The following is a 23,666-nucleotide window of genomic DNA, read 5'->3' as shown; positions in this document are numbered from 1 at the left end:
CTATCAGTTTAATAAGTCACAGCTGCAAAATACTAACGCGAATTCTTTACAGACGAATGGAGAAACTGGTAGAAGTGGACCTCGGGGAAGATCAGTTTGGATTCCGTAGAAATGTTGGAACACGTGAGGCAATACTAACCTTACGACTTATCTTAGAAGAAAGATTAAGAAAATGCAAACCTACGTTTCTAGCATTTGTAGACTTAGAGAAAGCTTTTGACAATGTTGACTGGAATACTCTCTTTCAAATTCTGAAGGTGGCAGGGGTAAAATACAGGGAGCGAAAGGCTATTTACAATTTGTACAGAAACCAGATGGCAGTTATAAGAGTCGAGGGGCATGAAAGGGAAGCAGTGGCTGGGAAAGGAGTGAGACAGGGTTGTAGCCTGTCCCCGATGTTATTCAATCTGTATATTGAGCAAGCAGTAAAGGAAACAAAAGAAAAGTTCGGAGTAGGTATTAAAATCCATGGAGAAGAAATAAAAACTTTGAGGTTCGCCGATGACATTGTAATTCTGTCAGAGACAGCAAAGGACTTGGAAGAGCAGTTGAACGGAATGGACAGTGTCTTGAAACGAGGATATAAGATGAACATCAACAAAAGCAAAACGAGGATAATGGAATGTAGTCAAATTAAATCGGGTGATGCTGAGGGGATTAGATTAGGAAATGAGACACTTAAAGTAGTAAAGGAGTTTTGCTATTTAGGGAGTAAAATAACTGATGATGGTCAAAGCAGAGAGGATATAAAATGTAGACTGGCCATGGCAAGGAAATCGTTTCTGAAGAAGAGAAATTTGTTAACATCGAGTATAGATTTGTCAGGAAGTCATTTCTGAAAGTATTTGTATGGAGTGTAGCCATGTATGGAAGTGAAACATGGACGATAACCAGTTTGGACAAGAATAAAATAGAAGCTTTCGAATTGTGGTGCTATAGAAGAATGCTGAAGATAAGGTGGGTAGATCACGTAACTAATGAGGAGGTATTGAATAGGATTGGGGAGAAGAGAAGTTTGTGGCACAACTTGACTAGAAGATGGGATCGGTTGGTCGGACATGTTTTGAGGCATCAAGGGATCACAAATTTAGCATTGGAGGGCAGCGTGGAGGGTAAAAATCGTAGAGGGAGACCAAGAGATGAATACACTAAGCAGATTCAGAAGGATGTAGGTTGCAATAGGTACTGGGAGATGAAGAAGCTTGCACAGGATAGAGTAGCATGGAGAGCTGCATCAAACCAGTCTCAGGATTGAAGACCACAACAACAACTTCTTTTATTATTTGTGATTGGGCACATGTACGCGTCTTTTGGCTTGCTCGAGCCTATTTTGTCTGGGATTATGTTTTGTTGTTACCGCATTTCATTAAAAGTAAAGCAAAGTAAATTTTAAATTTTTGTACACGAACTGCCTTTTTCGATAACGTCCCATAAATGTTCGATTGAATTCATATCGGGCGATGTAGGTGACCATCTCCTTCATTCGAATTGTCCAGAACGTCCTTCGGACCAATCGTGAACAACTGAGGCCCACTGACATGAAGTCTTTGAATGACTGCAGACACTCTCCGAACGTAACCATTTACAGTCAATAATCGGTCACTTGGACCAAAGGACCCAGTCCATTCCCTGTAAACACAGCCCGCACCATTATGGACCCACCATCAGCTTGCACAGTGCCTTGTTGACAACCTGCATCAATGGCTTCGTGCGGTCTGGCCACCTTTCAACTCTAACATCAGCTGTTAGCAACAGAAATCGGGACGCATGTGGCCAGGCCACGGTTCTCCAGTCATCTAGCGTCCAACGGCTATGGTCACGAGCCCAGGAGAGACGGTGCAGACGATGCCGTGCTGTTAGTAAGCCCACTCGCATTGGTCGTCTCCTGCCGTAGACCATTAACGCCAGATTTCGCCGCACTGTCCTAACGAGTATGTTCGTCATACGTCCCACATTGAGTTCTACGGTTGTTCACGCAGTGCTGCTTGTCTATAAGCACTGACAGCTCAATGCGAAAGCCGCTGCTCTCGATCGTTAAGTGAAGGTCGGAGGTGACAGGCAATGGCTGAAATTTGGTGTTCTCGGCACACATTTGACGTTGTGGATCTTGGAATACTGAATTACCCTAACGGTTTCCGAAATGTGATGTCCCTTGCGTCTATCTCTAACTGCCGAAAAATGGTTCAGATGGCTCTGAGCACTATGGGACTATGGGACTAGAACTTACAGCTACTTAAACCTAACTAACCTACGGACATCACACTCATCCATGCCAGAGGCAGGATTCGAACCTGCGACCGTAGCGGTCGCGCGGATCCAGACTGTAGCGCCTAGAACTGCTCGGCCACCCCGGCCGGCTCTCTGACTGCCATTCCTCGTCCAAAGCCAGTTAATTCCCTTCATGTGGCCATAATCACGTCGGTAAACGGCATCTGTATACGTCCATGTCACTATCCTACGACATTTGTCATCTCAGTGTACAATCTACGCGACTTCTTTAGCCTGCTAAGTGTAAAGAACGAGTATTGGATGTGTTATTATTATTTCGAAACATAAGAAGTCAAGCAATCGGCGAAAACCATATGGATTCAGCACCGCTCAGAAGCGTAAACATCCAACTATCATCGGCCAAGGCGACGTTTAACTCCTTTTTAACGGCGGCCATTGCGCGATGCTAATTTGTTATAGGTCTTTAGAGTACCGGATACAGTTCGGATAAAATCGACTGGTCAACTGTTTCTAATTTCTGGACCAGGTGAATCATTTATATTAATCCAACGAAAGGTTCAAATGGTTCAAACGGCTCTGAGCACTATGCGACTTAACTTCTGAGGTCATCAGTCGCCTAGAACTTAGAACTAATTAAACCTAACTAACCTAAGGACATCACACACATCCATGCCCGAGGCAGGATTCGAACCTGCGACCGTAGCGGTCGCTCGGCTCCGGACTGCAGCGCCTAGAACCGCACGGCCACTCCGCCAACGAAAGGCATTGATGCATTAACCAGGTAAGTTAACGTTTACACGCTTTCGATTAAAACACGAAAAACCGTCCAGGAATTGGAAAACTTTATTAATCGGTCTTCTCTTTTCCCAGTTCTTATTTGGGCCGAGAGTTCAATAGTTGATCACATAACCAAACAAAGATGTATTGAATGTTACAAAATAGACTTGTCTCACTCATCCAGTAAACAACTTTCTTTTATTATGATGTCAAAAAATAAACTACTAACTAAAGAAATATCAATATGATGAGCAGTCTGAGAGCAAAAAACAGTGATTCCCTAACAAAAGTCGTAGTTGTGGATGGCTAAGAGGAAGCTCATTGTTCTTCTCTTTCTAATGAAGTGCGTGCGGAATCATTAACAGTTCTGGCACGTACCAACTTATTACTAAATACCATATCTGAGTCTGTCACATACTTCTTGGTAAGCATCATGGCATTTTCTTACTTCAATCGCTGTTACTCCACAACCATGTTGTCCAAACATATATGTGGTTAAGGTGCCATCTTATACTTTATGTGGCATCAGAATTTCATTCAAACTGATTGTAGTATTTGTCAAAACAATGCTCCACGTCGCCCACGAGTTTCTGAGGCTGTTGTCGACCGAATGAGAGAGTACTTCGTTCGGAGGCCCGAGAAATCAACGCATCGTGCGTCGCAAGAGCTTGGAGTTCCTCAATCAGTAGACTGGATCGTGCTGCGAAAAAGATTCCACCTGAAGCCATACAAACTGACATTGTCACACGGCCTCTCAGACTCAGATACGGAGGCACGTAGCCTGTTTTGTGTAGATATCTTACGGTGGATTGGGGGGAAATGAGACATCGCTTACTCACTTTTTTTTGCGATGAATCTACGTTTCATATTAGTTACAGTGAAAGTGAATATATGGGATTAAACTTGCAATCTGCGACGGCTCACCTGAAGATGACTTGCAGGTACCCAGTTGAAATATCATGCGAAGTATTGATCGACGACCGGCTGCAAGCCCGAAGTTTGTTTGAACAGTCAATTCGCCGGGAAAATTTTAAAAATTCACAAACTTGCAGTACTTTGCTGCAAGGTTACATTTCTACTACCTTCTCGATAAAATTCCGTTTGTGAGTACAATGTAAAAACCTTTTAGAATCGCCCTATATTGTTGGACAGCTAGGGAAGCAAGTGCAACATGATCAAACAAGTGAATATTTTTCAAATGATATTCTCAGTGGCGCTTTCAAAATTTCCAGTATTCATAAGTCTCTCAGTAGCAACGCAATGTCCCCAGGCTATGCTCAATAAAAACGGGAGGGTGACTAATACGATTCGTCATTATTTTGCATTAAATATAGAGACAATGAATCATAATGTTACATATAAAATCAAAGTAATTTTCTAATGACTCTAGCTAGATCAGAATTTCAAACAAGCTTAAAATGCTGTCTCCACCCAGTCTTGAGAAGCTCTGTAACCCAACTTCGCGGTTTCGTTAGCTCGCAAACTGCTATATCCGCAGCCACCGCAGATTCTCCGATATTTCGGCCCTTTGCTTACAGCGAGTCGGCGGGCACTCTCATTAGACTCGTAAGCCGCCTCTCTACCCTCAAGGGCCATTTGTATTCCGGCCTGTCCGCCGTATAACGGTTGCGGTGGAAAGCTATTATCATCTATGCCCTTGTAGCACTGCCTTGCTAATTATTCTGCGGATATTGCGCGGCGCCTTGCGTCTGGTTAAAGGCGTCGGATCAGAACTAAACTGTAAGGAAGGACGCTTCTAAACGACGACACAGCGAGCGAGAACAATCAGAAATCGTAAACAAGGCAAATCCTACGCAGTAGCTGCAAATCCCACTCTCTCTTCCATGGGGAAAAGGAGAAATGCCACCCAATTAGTGATCGTGTTCACCCCTTGCCCACAATAATCAGTTATTATTCTAATGATAACTGGCACTGTTAAAAACAGAGGTAAATGGAGGTTAGGGTTTAACGTTCCATTTGAAATTTGAACATGGGCGACAAGCTGTAGCCGGCCGGTGTGGCCGTGCGGTTAAAGGCGCTTCAGTCTGGAACCGCGTGACCGCTACGGTCGCAGGTTCGAATCCTGCCTCGGGCATGGATGTGTGTGATGTCCTTAGGTTAGTTAGGTTTAATTAGTTCTAAGTTCTAGGCGACTGATGACCTCAGAAGTTAAGTCGCATAGTGCTCAGAGCCATTTGAACCATTTCGACAAGCTGTAGTACTCTGAGCTGGACTAAAGCTCATACGTCGACCACAGAATTCGCAGGCAATACTCTCCAAATGCAGCTCCAGTGTGGGTTATAATTATCGTGTGGCAGCAAACCGTGGTAGGTATTCTAATACGTTAATTTAATACCGATTTACGCTGGAAAAAATTTGTTCCAATTTCTGGCCACCAGGTGAAAATCTGGCGCTGTGAATGCAAGAGATAAAAATAGAAATGTTTCCATATGTAATGGATTCGCAACGGGACGTGGCCAGAAAAAGTCAAATGGTCATTATAAACCATCGCTTACACAGTGCGAGCATCAAGAGATCAACAGCTGCTCGCAGCAGTTTTGGTGGAATCTGAGAAACGAGTTCCTACATACCGGCCTTCAGATTGGGTAGGGATCGAACGTGCTCCTGTATCTTTTAGATACCTCCAGAGCCAAAAGTCACACTGTCTCAGATCAAGTGATCTTACAGGTCATGCATCTGGAGGATTTCACTAAACAGGTCCCTCGCTGGGCGAGCGACTTATGTTGGCCCATCTTACACTTAAACAGTGGTTTCCACACAGTTATGCTCTTCCAAAGCCGTAATCACGTGTTGTACATGGGGCTCTGGAAAACGTGCATGCGTCACAATATACCTGACTGGCCCTCTGGGTGTACTCTCTTCAAAGAAGTAAGAACAGAGAATAAAGGTGCTTGTCAATCGAAAGCACACAGTTATAAACGGCGAGTGCAAAGATGCTTTGTGAGCGAAAGTACTCCAAATTCGGCAGTACTAACTGCACACTATAGTGTAAAATGTGCCACGCCACTATATAGAATATATACTGGGTGGACCATTGATAGCGGCCGGGCCAAATTTCTCACGAGATAAGCATCAAACGGAAAAACTACAAAGAACGAAACTCGTCTAGCTTGAAGGGGGAAACCAGATGGCGTTATGGTTGGGCCTCTACATGGCGCTGCCATAGGTCAAACGGATATCAACTGCGTTTTTTTAAAATAGGATCCCAATTTTATTACGTATTCGTGTAGTACATAAAGAAAGAGGTATGTTTTAGTTGGGCCACTTTTTTCGCTTTGTGACAGATGGTGCTTGAAGAAGCGTTGTAACAATGTAAAATGGTGTAAGATGTTCGAATTTCCGAGAAAATAGGGGTAAGCTATAGGGAGAGACGTTTAATATACAATACGTACAAGAGCCAAGAGGGAATAACAAGAGTGGACTACCAAGAACTAAGTGCTCGGATTAAAATGGGTGTAAGACAGGGATATAGTCTTTAGACCCTTCTGTTCAATTAGTAAGTCGAAGATGGAATGATGGAGATAAAAGATAGGTTGAGATATGGAATTAAAATTCAAGGTGAAAGGATATCAATGATATGACTCGCTGATGGCATTATTGTCCTGAGTGAAAGTGAAGAATTACATAATCTTGTGAAATGAATGAAAAGTCTAACGAATACTGAATATGGATTGAGAGTAAATCGAAAAGAGACAAAAATAATGAGAAGTAGCAGACATGAGAACAGCTAGAACCTTAACATCATGATTGACGGTCACGAAATGAATGAAGTTAAGGAATTCCACTACCTAGGCAGCAAAATGACCAATGACAGATGGAGCAAGGAGGGCACCAACAGCAGACTAGCAACAAGGGCATTCCTGGGAAAGAGAAGTCTACTAGTATCAAACATAGGCCTTGATTTGAGGAAGACATTTCTGAGAGTGTACGTTGGAGCACAGCGTAGTATAGTAGTGGAAACGGACTGTGGAAAAACTAAAATAGAAGACAATCCAAGCATTTGAGACGTGGTGCTACAGACGAATGTTGAAAATTAGTTGGACTGATAAGCTAAGGAATGAGGAAGTTCTGCACAGAATCGGAGAGGAAAGCTATATGTGGACAACACTGACAAGGAGAAGGGATAGGATGATAGGACATCTGTTAAGATACCAGGGAATGACTTCCATGGTACTACAGGGAGTTGTAGAGGGCAAAATATGTAGAGGAAGAAGAGATTGAAATATCCAGCAAATAATTGAGGACATAGGTTGCAATTGCTTGTCTGGGACGAAGTTGTTGGCACAGGAGAGGAGTTCGTGTCGGGCTGCATCAAACCAGTCATAACACTGAAAACTCAAACAAAAAAAAAACTGCTAACCAGGAAAGGTGAATATACACTTCGACTTTATGTCGTGACAAATTTGTTTTTAAAAATTTTGGACAGATGCTTCTTGCATCTCCAGACTGATGTTTCCCAGATGCTATCCCATAGTGACATACTAAGATCTTACACAAACAAATTATTACTATTATTATTATTAGTGTACGTTTTATAAATGCTGTTACTGTTATTACTGTTAATGTCTTAGGACTGTGGCACATTAAAATTGGGTGTGACAGCAAAGTACAAGGGGTGTAATGGAAAGGATTTTACAAGTTTTAAATATTCATTTATCTTACAGAGATGGTTTTTGGCGTAATTTTACTTATACTTAAACAGGTTCAAAGTGAGTTCATCTTCGTCCAATTGATATAACGTTTCCACACAAAAATCGCTATGAGACATCCGGTCAGTGTCTTTTAGTTCTTGTATGGTTTGAAACGCAACCATTTTCTCAACACACACCAATGGAATGCCGAGCTCTTCCACAAAGTTCTGTCTCACTTACATTATAATATAGTCAGACGCACGGAGACGATCTGGAGATTTGTTATGTCTTGTTGAACATCCAACTAATAAATAGTAGGTCTATTGGGAGAATGTTTACCATACTCAGCTTGCATAGTTGTCGCAATCTTCGACTCTTCAAACCATGCTTGGGACCGGTAAATGCAACTATTTTCGCTGCCATTGCCGCTTCCGCTTGTGGTGGCAGAATACTGTAGTATACTGTAGTATACAGTAGCTTATAGAATACTGTAGCTTTTATAGTCATTTAAAACGACGATAACAAGAACATGGGGTGACCGTTATAAAAACGACTACATCGTAGGATACATACAGGGTAAGGCAGCGCTCATTAGCACAGTTCGCGTTAATTTCAAAATGGCTCTGAGCACTAAGGATCTTAACATTTGAGGTCATCGGTCCCCTAGACTTAGAACTACTTAAACCTAACTAATCTAAGGATATCACATACATCCATGCCCGAGGCAGGATTCAAACCTGCGATCGTAGCAGCAGCGGGGTTCCGGAATGAAGCGCCTAGAACCACTCGGCCACAACGGCGTTAAGTCATGTGGGATGAGAATGCAGGTTTCTGTGACAAGGAGTGGCGACACGCCTGTCCCTAGTGATTGATCAGTTAGTGACTGACTGCCTTATAGGCATGGATATTCTATGGGGGAAAGACGGAATAATCGAGTTCTCTTTAGGAAAGTGTTTCGTAATGGACAATGGCGAAAAGACTGAAGTAACTCTCAACAGAGAAAAGTTAAATCATGGCAAATACTGCCAAACCTATCGAATACAATTATTTGGGATACATGAAGTCCACAGTGTGAGCTAACCTGTGACCACTAATGACATAACAGATATAAAGAGACTTGTAGGTAGCAGAGTAACTGGATCTGCTGAAATTACAAAACAACAACAAAGTAAAGTATGTGATCTGCTGCTACATTCTTTATAGTTATTTAAACGCAAAGCAGGTCTTATTAAACTTACATTTACAATACGAAATTTCACCCCTATGTCATGCTTTGTCTCAATACTTTCATATACCCCTGGTCAAAAGGAGTAGCAGGAAGGGATGAAATTAAACAAATCCTTCAATGAAACATAACTGAACATCCAGTTCACTATATTGCAATCTATTCCTGGCTGATAATCATTCTAGTATGCACCCGACCTGAAAGCCTATATGAAAAGCTCCAAAAATTTCATAGTGTCAAGTATGTTGCAAGTATAGATATGAAAAGTTCCTATTGCAAGCAAAACATCAAAATTCAGAAAACATACAGGCTTTCTTTGTGGTGGTAGGAGTTATCTGTTTTGCGTCCTAAATTTCGGACTTAATGTTAGTTCTGGAGTGTTCAGTATTTCCTTAGACACAGTACTAGGTCCGGAACTGTTCCAAAGTGTAGCACTATATATTGATGACATTTTGATAGCTAAAAATACTTGGAAGAAACATTTCCACATTGTAGGACGATCATTAGAGGAGTTTAAACAGACAGGAGCGAGGCAAACGCATAAAAGTCTAAATTTGCGAGGGAGGAAATCAAGTTTTTATGACACGTAATACCCTCAGAAGGTATACAACCAGGCCAATTTGGGTTAGGCTAGAAACATATGCTCATTAATTAGACTTATATGTACATAATTAAAGAGCACAAGTACATGGTTTGTTTGAATAAGGCTAAAAGCATCATCAGCATTTTGTTTACATAAGGGCTGCAGCAAAGTGAAAGCATGTGGTGACCATCTTGTTCAGACCAGAGCCTGGTGAAAGTGATAGACTTGTTTACAAAAAGTGAACAGGGAATCCGTTGAGGTAGAATGCCCACTGCTCCACTACTAAACACCTAGAAGCCATCAAAATTTGTTCAGATTCCTGACTGTTTAAAAGCAACTGGTGGCCATCTTGTTCACATAAGAGCCTCATGCAAGTGATAGGTTTGTTCACAAAAAGAGAAAAAAGGGTCCATTGTGGTACTGATCCACTACTAAACACGTAAATAACATCAAAATTCGTTCAGATTTCTGGCTGTTGTAACTAACTCTAGATCGACTATCCCATAAATGAGTAACTGATTACCTTGGTGTTTAGTCTCAACCTTCAGTCAACCAACAAACCAACCAACCAACCAAGTGCAGCAGAGACAAATGGAAAATCTAGCGACTACAGGTGCCCAAATAGGAAGATCCACAGGTAAAACAAATTCGACAAAGGGCAGATTCTTAAGTTCTTGCGCCAAGGAGGAAATACCTTGAAATGGCGAAGCTGGCCGACAGTTTGTATACTACTACTGTGAGTATCTCTGGAAAGTGGTTGAAGGACATTGAAACCACGAGTAGGTGAAGAGGTGTCTAACATCAGCATCTCATCGCAATGTGTTGGGGTGCCTTTCCCGCCCCGTAAAGTGAGTAAGCGGTGATCTGTTGCAAATTTGAAGGTAGAGTACAATTCTGGTAGAGGCGCTACTATTTTCGAGCACAGATCCTGATAAAGAAGGGAAGGTGGTTGTTGAACAATAGGATCCGCAGCAGTCGGCCCTCATGTGTTCCCATATTGACACAATAAGATCATCAATTAAGATTGCAGTGGACGCAGAATAATCGATATTGGACCTTACATCGATGGCAAAGTGTCGTTTTTCTTGTTACACAAAATGATCTTGTCTACTTATGCCATCATTCAGGGACAGAACTTCTCACCACGGATAAAGGCTGGTAGCGACCATATTATCCTGCGCTGGACATTCATCTGGAATTCCAAGCGACAACTGATAGTCAAGAGTATTAAGACAGCTGTGGACTACGTGAGTATTGTTGAGGGCCATCTGTATTCCTTTATTTTTGATGTCGTTCCTGGGGTTGATCGCATCTTTTAGCAGGAAAACTGCCTCTAGCAACATCGTGTTGTAGTGGCTTGAGGAGCACAATAGTGAACGTATGTTGATCTCTCAGCCATAAGATCAGCCTAAACTTATTTCGATGGAATACATCCAGGGCGCTACTGACGTCATGTCCGTGTACACAAACTACCGTCCAGTAAACGGCGGTAATTGTCTAATCTGTGCGTAGATACCTGGTCTCACGTACCTCCAGAAACCTATCAAGGACTAGCCGAGTCCTTGTAATGCAGAGATTCTGTACGTTGCGTTACAGAGGTACTAAACAAGTGGTAAAATGTTTTTGACTCATTACGTCCGACTGGTATTTTGAAGTTTGAGTCGATCTAAGTCTCTGCGTGTTGCATTTTTACAGGGGTGGTAGTTCCCCATAGTATCGGGACGGCCTTAATGGGATTCACAAGCAATAAGAGGAATTAGTGAATAACAGAAAGCTTGTGCAGATCTACTGGGTGGTTCTAATTAAAGGGCGACTATTTACGGAGATGAATTGTGGGCTATCGTTATCGTGTGGGTGCGAAACTTGGTAGATACGCTAACAGGGAAAAAAATTAGTTTCAATTTTGATCACTAGGTGCAAATCTGGCGCTGTAAACTGTTTATATGACGGCATCACTCCCACACTGACATGTGACAAGCCATAACGTGAATGAACAGCATGGCTATGAAGAAGAGAGATCATGCACTGTTATTCAAACTGTTTTGCGTGAACGGCTACAATTAGAGAGCTGCATTGAGGGAATATGTGTCGCGTCCTGCCCACTTGTCTAGGAAACCTGCTTCTCGGATAACTAGACAACAATTCAAGCAAATCGTAATAATAGAGTTTTATTGCAGTAAGATAATGACAATACTTTGAGAAATTTATAGTGCGATGTCACAAGCAAAGGGCGACATGAAACATAAGCAATCCCTTCACTATATACAATTCGTAACAAAAGTGAATACATTTCCTAAGTCGCTGCTGCAGTGTTCGTAGATCGGCTAGACTTCAACTCGCTAACTTGAGGCGCGGCTAGGCAGCGCGGCGCTTATATTCTCTTCTCCTAGATGCCGCTGCTGTTTCGGTGGGGTCCTAGAGAGGGGTCCGTCAGCGAAATATTGGCTGGCATCGTCTGACAGCCCTCTCTGCTGTAACGTTCCTGGCCGACGCTCCAGCGCTTGATGTTACACCGTAACAATATCGCCGTCGGAAAGTCTGAAGAGAAGCCCGATATCATTAAATGATTTAAAGAAGATGGTAATGAAATTCGAAAACACGGGTGAACTTGCTGTGGCTTCTAATAGGAAGATATCCTGTTCCAGTGCAAGTTACTGACGAGGCTGCTGTTGATATAACCGATCAAGCAGCACGTGCTAGTGCTCATGCAGTGAAACGAGAGTTGTCCAACCCATCGTCAACAGCACGGAAACTTTGGCGGCCTATTTTACACTCTTACCCATACAAAATACAGACAGTGCAGCAACAGAACCTCATTTCCCGCAACATTCTGAATTTGCTCTTCGGTTTCTGGCACGGATCGAAGTTGGTGACATGTTCAGGGTGGTCCATTGATCGTGATCGGACCAAATATCTTACGAAATAAGCGTCAAACGAAAAAACTACAAAGGACGAAACTTGCCTAACTTGAAGTGGGAAATCAGGTGGCGCTATGGCTGGCCCACTAGATGGCGCTGCCAAAGATCAAACGGATATCAACTGCGTTTTCCGTCCGGAGTGGCCGAGCCGTTCTAGGCGCTACAGTCTGGAACCGCGCGACCGCTACGGTCTCAGGTTCGAATCCTGCCTCGGGCATGGATGTGTGTGATGCCCTTAGGTTAGTTAGGTTTAAGTAGTTCTAAGTTCTAGGGGACTGATGACCTCAGAAGTTAAGTCCCATAGCGCTACGAGCCATTTGAACCATTTTTTTCAACGGCGTTTTTTGAAATAGGAACCCCCATTTTTAATACATATTCGTGTAGTAAGTAAAGATATATGAATGTTTTAGTTGGACCACTTTTTTCGCTTTATGATAGATGACGCTGTAATAGTTACAAACATATGACTCACAATTTTAAACGAACAGTTGGTAAAAGGTAGGTTTTTCAAATTAAAATTCAGAACGTAGGTACGTTTGAACATTTTATTTCGGTTGTTCCAATGTGATACATGTACCTTTATGAACTTATCATTTCTGAGAACGCATTCTGTTACAGCGTGATTACCTGTAAATATGACATTAATGCAATAAATGCTCAAAATGATGTCCATCAACCTCAATGCAGCCGGCCGGGGTGGCCGAGCGGTTCTAGGCGCTACAGTCTGGAACCGCGCGACCGCTACGGTCGCAGGTTCGAATCCTGCCTCGGGCATGGATGTGTGTGATGTCCTTAGGTTAGTTAGGTTTAAGTAGTTCTAAGTTCTAGGGGACTTAACTTCTAAGTCCCATAGTGCTCAGAGTCATTTGAACCAACCTCAATGCATTTGGCAATACGTGTAACGACATTCCTCTCAACAGCGAGTAGTTCGCCTTCCGTAATGTTCGCACATGCATTGACAATGCGCTGACGCATGTTGTCAGGCGTCGTCGGTGGATCACGATAACAAATATCCTTCAACTTTCCCCAGACCCTATGAACGTGTCCTGATTTTTCTTTAGTCTTGCCTCCGCTATCAACAGCAACGTTAGAATTGCCTCTGGTGCCTTTACCATTCCTAGAGCCAAACTTATGTAACACATACTCAGTTTTCATTCCCATTCTTCCGTTTATTATTCTTGTAAGCACTTGGATGCATGAGCTGCTAAACTGACAGTGCGACAATTCTCGCACTTGTCAGCTCTTGAAATCTTCGGAAGTGTGTGGATGATGCTTTTCCGAAAGTCAGATTGTAAGTCGCGAAACTTATACATATTACACACCAACGTATATTGTCCTTTTGTTGCCATTTCTCCCAATAATTTTAGAAATTCTGATGGAATGTTATCTACCCCTTCTGCCTTATTTGATCTTAAGTCCTCCTAAGCTCTCTTAAATTGAGACAAATCTTCCCCTCAAAGAGGCCTTCAATGTACTTATTGTATGTATAAATGCACACATTGCGTATTACCTGTCTTCTGCTACAGCTTTCCCCTATCGTCCTGTTTCTTCTTCTGTCACGTCATCAGGTAAGTCCTCACTCTTACAGACACCCTCAATGCACTCTTTCCACGTTGTAATGGTTCTTTATTTACGTGATCGTTACGGCACTCGAACCCCAGTTCTCGATACCAGTAACATCGTACTACTTTTCTGCGAAGTAACAGACATATTTTTGTGACAATATTCACATCTGGTTTTATTAATGTATAGGTACTCCGAAGTATCGATATATTACAGTGATATGGTTCTTGTGTGCATTCATTTCTGTGAGACTGCCATAATCTTGGACTTACTTGTAACCGTTTTGGTGCGAATGCGCACAGAGCAGTCTTTGTTTCACTTTGCAGAAGTTAAGTTGTTATTTCGTTTTGTAAAAGAACAGTCAAGTCTTGTGCTTGGTTAAAGTGGAAATTAAATATATGAAGATTGATACAAAACTGTTTTGTTGATGATGTGACAATTAAGAAGATGTATGCGTGAATTAACAAGAAGTTAAATAAAAATATGGATCGTGAACACCACGTCAAAAATTATTTCTACCATACCATTGTTCTGATCTGGGATTGTTTCATCATTAAGAATTTCCTGAAAAACGCATTTGTTAGGTCTTCAAATATTGCTGAAATAAGATCTGGACCTTCTAGCAGTCAAAGTGGAATCACCCTAGACACAACAAGATGAGCCATAATAACTTCGAAGAAATCTACGTGGGAATCCATTCAAGACAAGTGCCAAAATTAATGACTTTCTTACAGAGACTTCATTATTTCCATTCTGACGATACCATCCACAGTGAATAACTTTGTTGTTGCCCAATAAAGTGAACATATACTGCGTGGGCAACATTATTAATCTGATTTATAACCTACTTTGCAAGTGGTGGTATTGCTAGAACCTATCCGCTCTATCCTCTGAATTTAACAATGGTACTCCTGTTGGACTCTTAATGTTAACACCCTTGCTTTTAATTACAACCAAAGTTATTTAGACTTTTCTATATGCTGAGTCAGTCCTTCCAACAGTCATTTCTTTCTCGGTTTCATCACATTTCTCTCTCTCTCTCGCTCTATCCATGTTTCTCTCTTTCTCTCTCTCTCTCTCTCTCTCTCTCTGCCCCAGTACTCAACATACACACGCAAACCCACACAAATCATATACCACTGACGCCAAATACAATCCAAACTCGCGCGCCTCACCTAACACAACACGCTGCGTAACAAATGAACACCAAACAGCCACAACACGTAATGGCAGCGAAAACTCCGCCTATGTTTTGAAAAATCGAAAAAAGTGCAGCGCCAAGCGACCACAGGTTAAGAAGTAAGCCTACGTACTTCGTCAACACCACAGGAAAACGCACCACAACTTCAGAACTGTAAGTTACATACAAAAAACGTGATACAGACTCATTTCCGTTCATAAATGCATAACAAACAGAAAATAAATTTCGTTTTGTTGTTTGCAGATGACAAGTTGTATATTGTGTAGCAGAATACCTACCAAAATAAATCGACATTAACATCATGTAAGGTATGTTAACTGATGCTTACATACACTTTTCGCCAATGAAGCTATAAATTGAACTTTTACATAATGTTGTAAACAACACAAATAATAATATGTAACAACAATTTTACAGTTAAAAATAAAAATTGGACCCACTGACGATAGCACAAAAATGCTGAAACATGTATGGGCGAAACAAAACAAAAAAAGGTGTCTTGCATAAGGCGGAATTTCTCATCCTATCTTATTAATGGAGTTTACGGCAGTAAGTTAAATTGACAATACTTAACTTTGCGTTTTCACAAAGAGGTGTCGCAACCAGTTGGCGACATACAAATAATCAACGTCCTTTGGTATATACAATTTCAATGCCATCAAAACACAACAGTTCATAAGTCACGGCTAAAGCGCTTGTATAACGGCACATGTTTTACTGCGGCCGCGGTTAGGCGGAACGGCGCTTGTATTCTCTTCGTATAGATGCCACTCCTGTCTTGGTGTCGTCTTAGCATACTCCTGGTAACGTCGTCTCACAGCCCTCTCTGCTGTAACTTTCCAGGCCGACGTGCCGGCGCTTGGTGTTACGCTGGAACAAAAACATTTTTTATTCTGATTTTAAAACTTTTCAATTTTCTTCCACAGCATAAATTTTTTCATAATGGAATGAAATGTACTTTATTTTTAGTAACAGAACATTTAATAACACAGCAAGCTGGGTACACGTAAATTCCCCTATTTATATGTTAATGAGGTAGCAGGATAAATCAAAAGCAACTGGACGTAAAGGTGTGGCCACATTGGAGACATTTTGCGAGTGAAACTAAAATGTCTTGCAAGAACAGCTTGTAGAACACATACAAAGCAAAACAGAAAAAAAATAGTATTTCTTCCACCACTACACATCAACTTTGGATTTATGATCAGTTTGTTAGAGTTCTTCTACAAGACGTATCCATAGTATGTAATTTTCATCCATCATGAAACAAAAATTGACTCACTATAGTCAACATACTCATATCGAAAGTAATCAGCAACTGCATTGACATTTAAATTAATTCTCATTTATTGTTCAGCCTCAGTTGCACATTTTTTAAATTAAATGAAATGATCAAGAGTGATTAGAACATGCCATTTGATTTAGTAATCAGTGAATTTGAGACTGAACAATAAATGAGAATTATTTTAAAAATTTGATCTGTTACTGGTAACTTTCTAGGGAATAAACAAATATTCAAATTAAGTAATAATGTGAAAACCACGGATCGTGAACATGATGATTATGAGAGGAAACACAAAAGACAGTTTGAAAATTAAATATAAAAAATTATTCGTTATATTGCCAGGAGAACTTTTCGTAGTACACTCCTAAAAATAACAATAATTTTAAAAATACAGACCTGATTGGTTTTTATTTAAATAATAACGCTTCATTTGCTTAAGGCTTTAAAATATGAGATCTTATTTTGTGGAAAGCCCTGATATGATACAACAAAATAAAGTTATATTTGAGAATAAGCATTACAAACCGAGTCCAGAACCCATTTTTGAACACTCCTCTGACAACATTTTTAAAAATACCGGATTCAGTTAGCATATATGATTAATTTAATATCAGAGAAGCAGCGATAGAAACTCCTTTTGTTCCACAGCAACTTCGGCCGTAGACCTTCTGCCATCTTCTGAACGCGACGACGGCCTCCGGCTGCAGTGTGCGTGCGGCCACAGAAACTAATGCTCCTGGAATATTTGCTGCGTGGCAGTATATACGAATTTCTTGCAAATGGTCCAGGATTTGTACTGCGTATAAATGCGAACAACGTGGTAAAGTAAGTCAGAGCTATGTATTTTTCTGTTGCAATTTTTTTAATTATCTCCGTTCTTAAATGTCAGTTACACCACCCTCAAGGGAATTTTCGTATGAAATTCAGCTTTTCATGAAATGTAATTCACAATCTGGTTTCCAGAACACTCCATTTTAGAAAAATTTTCAGCTACACTTGTTTCTGTAGCCTCTCTCATCTCCCGCATACTTGATTTCTTTTAACATTATGATTGTATGTTGTTTGACAATGATTATAGAATTAAATATTCACAAAGAGTTCTAATCACTCTGGAAACTCGTTATTCCTTTCAGTATACCAGGAAACCCCTCAGTAAACATATTTGATGCTTAGAGTTTTATGCGCGCTGCACTAGCACTATGAAAACTGGTTGAAATCTAGGTCCTTCTCTCGTTTTTGAAAACATCAACACAATTTTCCTCATATCGCTTTGACAAGCATCGCACATATAATGCAGGTTACTGGTGAGAGGATGTACAGATATCACTCGCCATAGGTGTTTTGAAATGAACTCTGCTTTGTTTGACTATTATTAGAGGTTTTCATATTCTTTTTTGGAAGAAGCATATTTATTTAGAAACACTGTACAAACATGCGCAAGGAAGCGATTACAAATAAGCTGACGATACTTGTCTGCTTATACACATTTTGTCACACTTAATGAATATTCTCCTTCAAAATATCGAGGTGAAAACGATATCTGTCACAGGAATAGCCGGCCGCGGTGGCCGAGCGGTTCTAGGTGCTTCAGTCCGGAACCGCGCGACTGCTATGTTCGTAGGTTCGAATCCTGCCTCGTGCATGGATGTGTGTGATGTCCTTAGGTTAGTTAGGTTTAAGTAGTTCTAAGTTGTAGAGGACTGATGACCTCAGCTGTTAAGTCTCACAGTGCTCAGAGCCATTTGAACGATTTGTCACGGGAATAAAGTTAATTTAAAAACCTAATTAGTGACTGCTTGTTCTAAATTTGCTATCATTTTAATTTTAAAATAGGAACAGGGTGGTGTAGCGCATACTACCACATGGTAGTGTGAAAGGTTACATTTTCTTGTACGCTTTGAAGAGTGAAGCATTGGTGAAGAATATGTTAATGTTAATTATAAAATAACATTTTACCATAATCGATATAAGCCAATGTAGTTTTTGTTGTTGTTGGTGTTGTTGTTACTGTTGTTGTGTAGTTTGAAGACCAGTTTGATGCATCTCTCCATGCTAGTCTGTTTTGTGCAAACCTGTTTATATTTGCTTAACTTATGACGCCTACGTCCATTATAGCCTGCTTATTGTAGTCATCCCTTATGCCTTAACAGTAATTTTTATCCCCCTCAATTCCATCTGGTACCAAATTAGTTGTTCCTTGATAACTCAGGATGTCTCTTGCCAAAAGATCCCTTCTTTTTGTCAAACTGTGCCATAAATTTCTTTTCTCCCCAATACGATTTAATACCTCTTTACTAGATATTTGATCTGCCTATCTCGTTGATTGCATAGAAAGGAAAGGGACGCTGTTTGGTAATAATGTCTAAGGAAAATTACAACACACTTGTTCTACAAGTTTTTAACCATTGCAGATTATTATTCAAGTTGGTCCTACTTTGTGATAGAAATGTCGCTGGGTAATGCCTCTACAAGGTTACTTATATTTCGTCACGTTACGGTCTGACGACGTTGTAGTTGTGCGGACTTGTAGCCGTGCGGACGACGACGACGAATGTAGCCGACGACAATGCTGAGCTGCCGCTGTTACTGCTGCTATAGTTCAATTCTTTTATCCTGGCGGTTCGCGCATGCCAGCCCAGACGCGGGAGATTGCTGCGTTGCCAGTTCCACGCGCCAAGACAAGCAGTGCCATAGTATAGTATAGTTCGCAAACGTACGTTTAGGGGGGAGCGCGCAGTTTATGAAGTAAAGTCACCACGGCCGCATTAACCTTTTCGCTGCTACAGAGACGTGCTACCCGCATTCCGCGCTGTGCGCGATTTTGTCATCACTGCACTGTTCGCCTGTGCACACAAATGGTGTTTCGACTGCTTTGACACACTTTATCATTCGATTTCACAAAAGTATTTGGCCCAAAAATACCCACCTTCTTGACTGATACCTCCCCTCATAAATGACTTAATTTTGTTTCGATGTTCAAAGCAGTTATTGTGCTGCATTAGATGTAGTAAACCATTGCACAAAATTTTGAAGAGTTTGCAGAGGTAAAAGTCCATAGCGTATACTATCCGTATGGTCGATTTTAGTGGCCACTAGAAATTTCAAAAAATTACATTCAAACGAATAAAATTCATGAAGTAAGACACTTCGATATTGTTTTTAAATAAATAAAATATTAATCACCGAAATGGTATGAACTGAGAACCTTTTGCTTAGCACTCAAACACTATACCCATTACGCTAATGCAGGTCGTCATTCAAGAGACTGTCCAAAGGTCTTTAAAATATCACGCAAAATACCGACAAACACTGTTGGTACGACTGTGAATTACTCACGTTTCGTAGAAATACAATAGGAAATAAAAGATTACCGCTGTTCTTTATTCCGAAAAAACGGTTAGTGAGAATGATACAAACACCTTTCCTTGCTATAACCTGAATTAGGAGGCTTATTGCTTGTTTGGTTTAATTAATTAATAGAATATGAAGCAATTGGTATAAAGAATGCTTTTTCCAAACTTTCTATAAAAGAAAGTCTGCTATCAAGACATTGCTTTTGTTCAATTACTTTATTTATGACTGAACGTTTCTAAAACTGAAGACACTCATCCGTGCTCTGCACTGCAGTCGAGCTCTGGCAACGTCGTTCTCTGTTCATTGGCTGACTGTGTTTTGTGACGTCAGATGCGCAGAACGAACCTAAACTCGGCCGCCGTCGTAAATGACGCGCACTTTAGTTGAGAACCACGAGTCGACTTCAGTGCCACAGATAATTATGGGACAGGCAAAAGTTAGGGTTACAGCTTCCTCCGCCTGTCCACTCATACCGTGCTCTCAATACCCGCGGGTCAACGAAAGAGGTGTGCCTACACTGGCGCGATCATAGCTGTGCACCGTGTCTGCGGGAGCGCCCAACAAACACTTCCACACTCTGTCATCATTCAAGCCGTTCCGCCTCCCTCTCTGATCGCAGCGTGACAGAGACCCTCCATACGCAAAGATGGCACAGCTACTGCCATTTCGTCGTTGCTTTTGATACATTAAAACAACGTCCTTGACTATTACCCAACAATTTACAATATTTGCACTGTAATTACAATCAGTTATATACAATCAGAAATAAATACAATATTTCATCCATTACATATCAACTACAGTTTCTGTAATAAAGCTCACATATTCAAGAACAGAAGTACAGTACAAGTGATCAACGGATATTAAAGGCCGAAAAATTTTGCATGGTGCAGAAGGTATGTTATCTGCATTTTCAGTGTTACAACGTCTATTTCTGTCGATTTTGTTCCGTTAAGAGCGAAATATTGAGTTATTTCTGAAAGAAAGTATTGAGTTCAGTCATAAATCTGATCTGGTACTCGGTAAGATCGTATTTTTTTCACTAGACTATGTCAAATGCCATTGTGAAGTCGAAGAACACGACGTCAACCTGAGCGCCGATGTCTACAGCGTTACAGGTCTCATGGAGGAACAAGTGAGATGAGTTTCGCAAGATCACTGTTTACGAAATCCATACTGCTTTTTACGGAGGAGATTTTCTGTCTGCAAAAATGTTATATGCATGACCATCAAAGATGTTCCATAATTCTACAACAAACTGACGTCAGCGATACAGGCCTATAATAATGTTCATTTATCCTAACACCCTTCTTGAAAACAGGAATGACCTGCCTTTTTTTTTTTTTTTTCAGTCGCTAGGCACACTTCGTTGCTCGAGCGACCTACGGTATACTGCAACTAGTAGCGGAGAATGTTCTTTCGAGTAATCTCTGTTGGAATTTGCAATTATCTCAACTATTCCTGATTCCTTTCCACTACTAAGTGATTGTGGAAACTTTTCTATTTCGCCAGCACTTATCTCAACATCCGCCATTTCGATTTTCCTCCGTGACTGAAAAGTGGAAGCGTATCCACTGTGAAACAGTTTCGGAAGTCTGAATTCAGTATTTCGGCTCTCTCGCTATCGCCTTCCGCTTGAGTCCCTGACTGAGTGAATAGACGATTTCGAAATAACATTTTATGCAAGACGAAAACCTCTTAAGATTTTTAGTCAGATCCGTTGACAAAATTTTAGGTTCAAAGTCAGTTATAGCTTCCCTCATCTTTCTTTACGCTAACTATAATTCAATTCTGCTTTTATTCGTCAGATAGGTTTTGAATTCTCTTGCATTGTGATGAAACTCTCTTTGTTTACGTAGCAGTCTCAAAAATGGCTCTGAGCACTATGGGACTTAACATCTGTGGTCATCAGTCCCCTAGAATTTAGAACTACTTAAACCTAACTAACCTAAGGACATCACACACATCCATGTCCGAAGCAGGATTCGAACCTGCGACCATAGCAGTCGCGCGGTTCCGGACTGATCGCCTAGAACCGCTAGACCACTGCTGCCGGCGTAGCAGTTTCCTAATAGCAGTTTTCTAACATGACTGTTAAACTACGAGGTTTTTTTTCCATCCTCTAAGATCTTGCTGGCAACATATTTGTGGTGTCACCGCCAGACACCACACTTGCTAGGTGGTAGTTTTAAATCGGCCGCGGTCCACTAGTACATGTCGGACCCGCGTGTCGCCACTGTCAGGGATCGCAGACCGAGCGCCACCACAAGGCAGGTCTCGAGATACGGGATAGCACTCGCCCCAGTTGTACGGACGACGTAGCTAGCGACTACACTGACGAAGCCTCGCTCCTTTGCCGAGCAGATAGTTAGAATAGCCTTCAGCTAAATCCATGGCTACGACCTAGCAAGGCGCCATTAGCAACATTGCATGTATCTATGGAGTCTCACTTGTATCGCCACAATCTCCAGATGTACCAAAAGGGTGGATTAAAGTTAAGTATTCCAGAAGCTACGTACTTTTCTTTATAGCATTCATTACGTATCCTGTTTCAGACCTCACGCAATCCTGTTTTAGCTTAGCGCGTGCCTTTCGGCTTCCTCTCATTGTGTCTAGGCTGTCTTGTCTAGACACAACAATATTTACCTAAACCATATTGAACGATATTTTTTGAATTCCATTTCTACTCCACGTCTTCGTCCTCAGCACTTAATATTTCATCCTGCCTACTCAGATACTCTGCAGTTTGTATCCCGTCACTCTTGATGAAACAATGTGTTTTCATACCTACCTGTAGTCATAGATGCTATCACAGCCTTATTATCGCTGATAATCTCCTCTATCTTAACGGATTCGAGAAGTTCATGTCTTTTTGTTGCTAGGAGGTCGAAGACGCTAACTTCGTGAGTTGGTTCTCTAATTATCTGCACTAAGTAATTTTCGGAAAAGGCGTTCGGAATAACGTCACACGAATCCCTGTCTCTGGCACCAGTTACGATAGCCTAACTCTCCCAATCTATACCCGGCAAGTTGAAATGACCGCGTACTACAATAGCATGATCAGGGTATTTATTCACGAGATTCTGCAATTTCTCTCTGAAGCGCTTACCACTAAAACTCCTGATACAGATGTACCACAAAGGCATCCGATTATCATTTTTGACCCACCTTCGATGCTCGACTTCACACAGATTTATGCACAAGTGAATATTATTGAATTATTTCTGCCATCATAGACTGCTAACCTATCATTACAATAAATATTCCAATCTGAATTTAGCATTTTGTTCCTATTCACTTCCGGTTTCAATCAACTTTGTGTTCCTAATACTACCTGGGCCCATTGATACCAACTAACCACCGCGTCATCCTCAGCCCATAGGTATTACTGGACGTGATATGGAGGGCCATGTGGTCAACACAGCGCACTCCCGGTTGGTCAGTTTATGAGACTGGAATAACCTACAATACGCGATACTAATTCTGAGGTTTTACCATGCGTGCTCCTGCATTTAACTAATACCGCATTAACCTTCTCTGTTTTCGATCTACACGGGCGAGTATTCTCTTAGAATAATGTGGCAGATGTATCTTCATTCTCTGGAGGCAGTAAATCTCTGATGCCAAGGGGGAGTTCCTCTAACCTGAAGAAACCTCCAAGTGCACGTCACACATACTCCACGGCTATCGTAGCGGCATCTTGCGTATGGTTCACACTATTTATTCACAACCGATACAAAAGACTTACATATTTGTCCCTGTTACTGTCCTTCAAAGTAGTCACCAGCGTTGTGTAGCGCCCGTTGCCAGCAACGTGGAGGGCATAGTATACCGCTAGCAGAGCCTGTTGTGTTGATGGTGCGAACTGCCTATCGAATC

This window comes from Schistocerca americana, chromosome 6 (genome assembly GCF_021461395.2).
Source record: "Schistocerca americana isolate TAMUIC-IGC-003095 chromosome 6, iqSchAmer2.1, whole genome shotgun sequence".
NCBI lineage: Eukaryota > Metazoa > Arthropoda > Insecta > Orthoptera > Acrididae > Schistocerca > Schistocerca americana.
Note: the sequence above shows the minus strand (reverse complement) of the source record.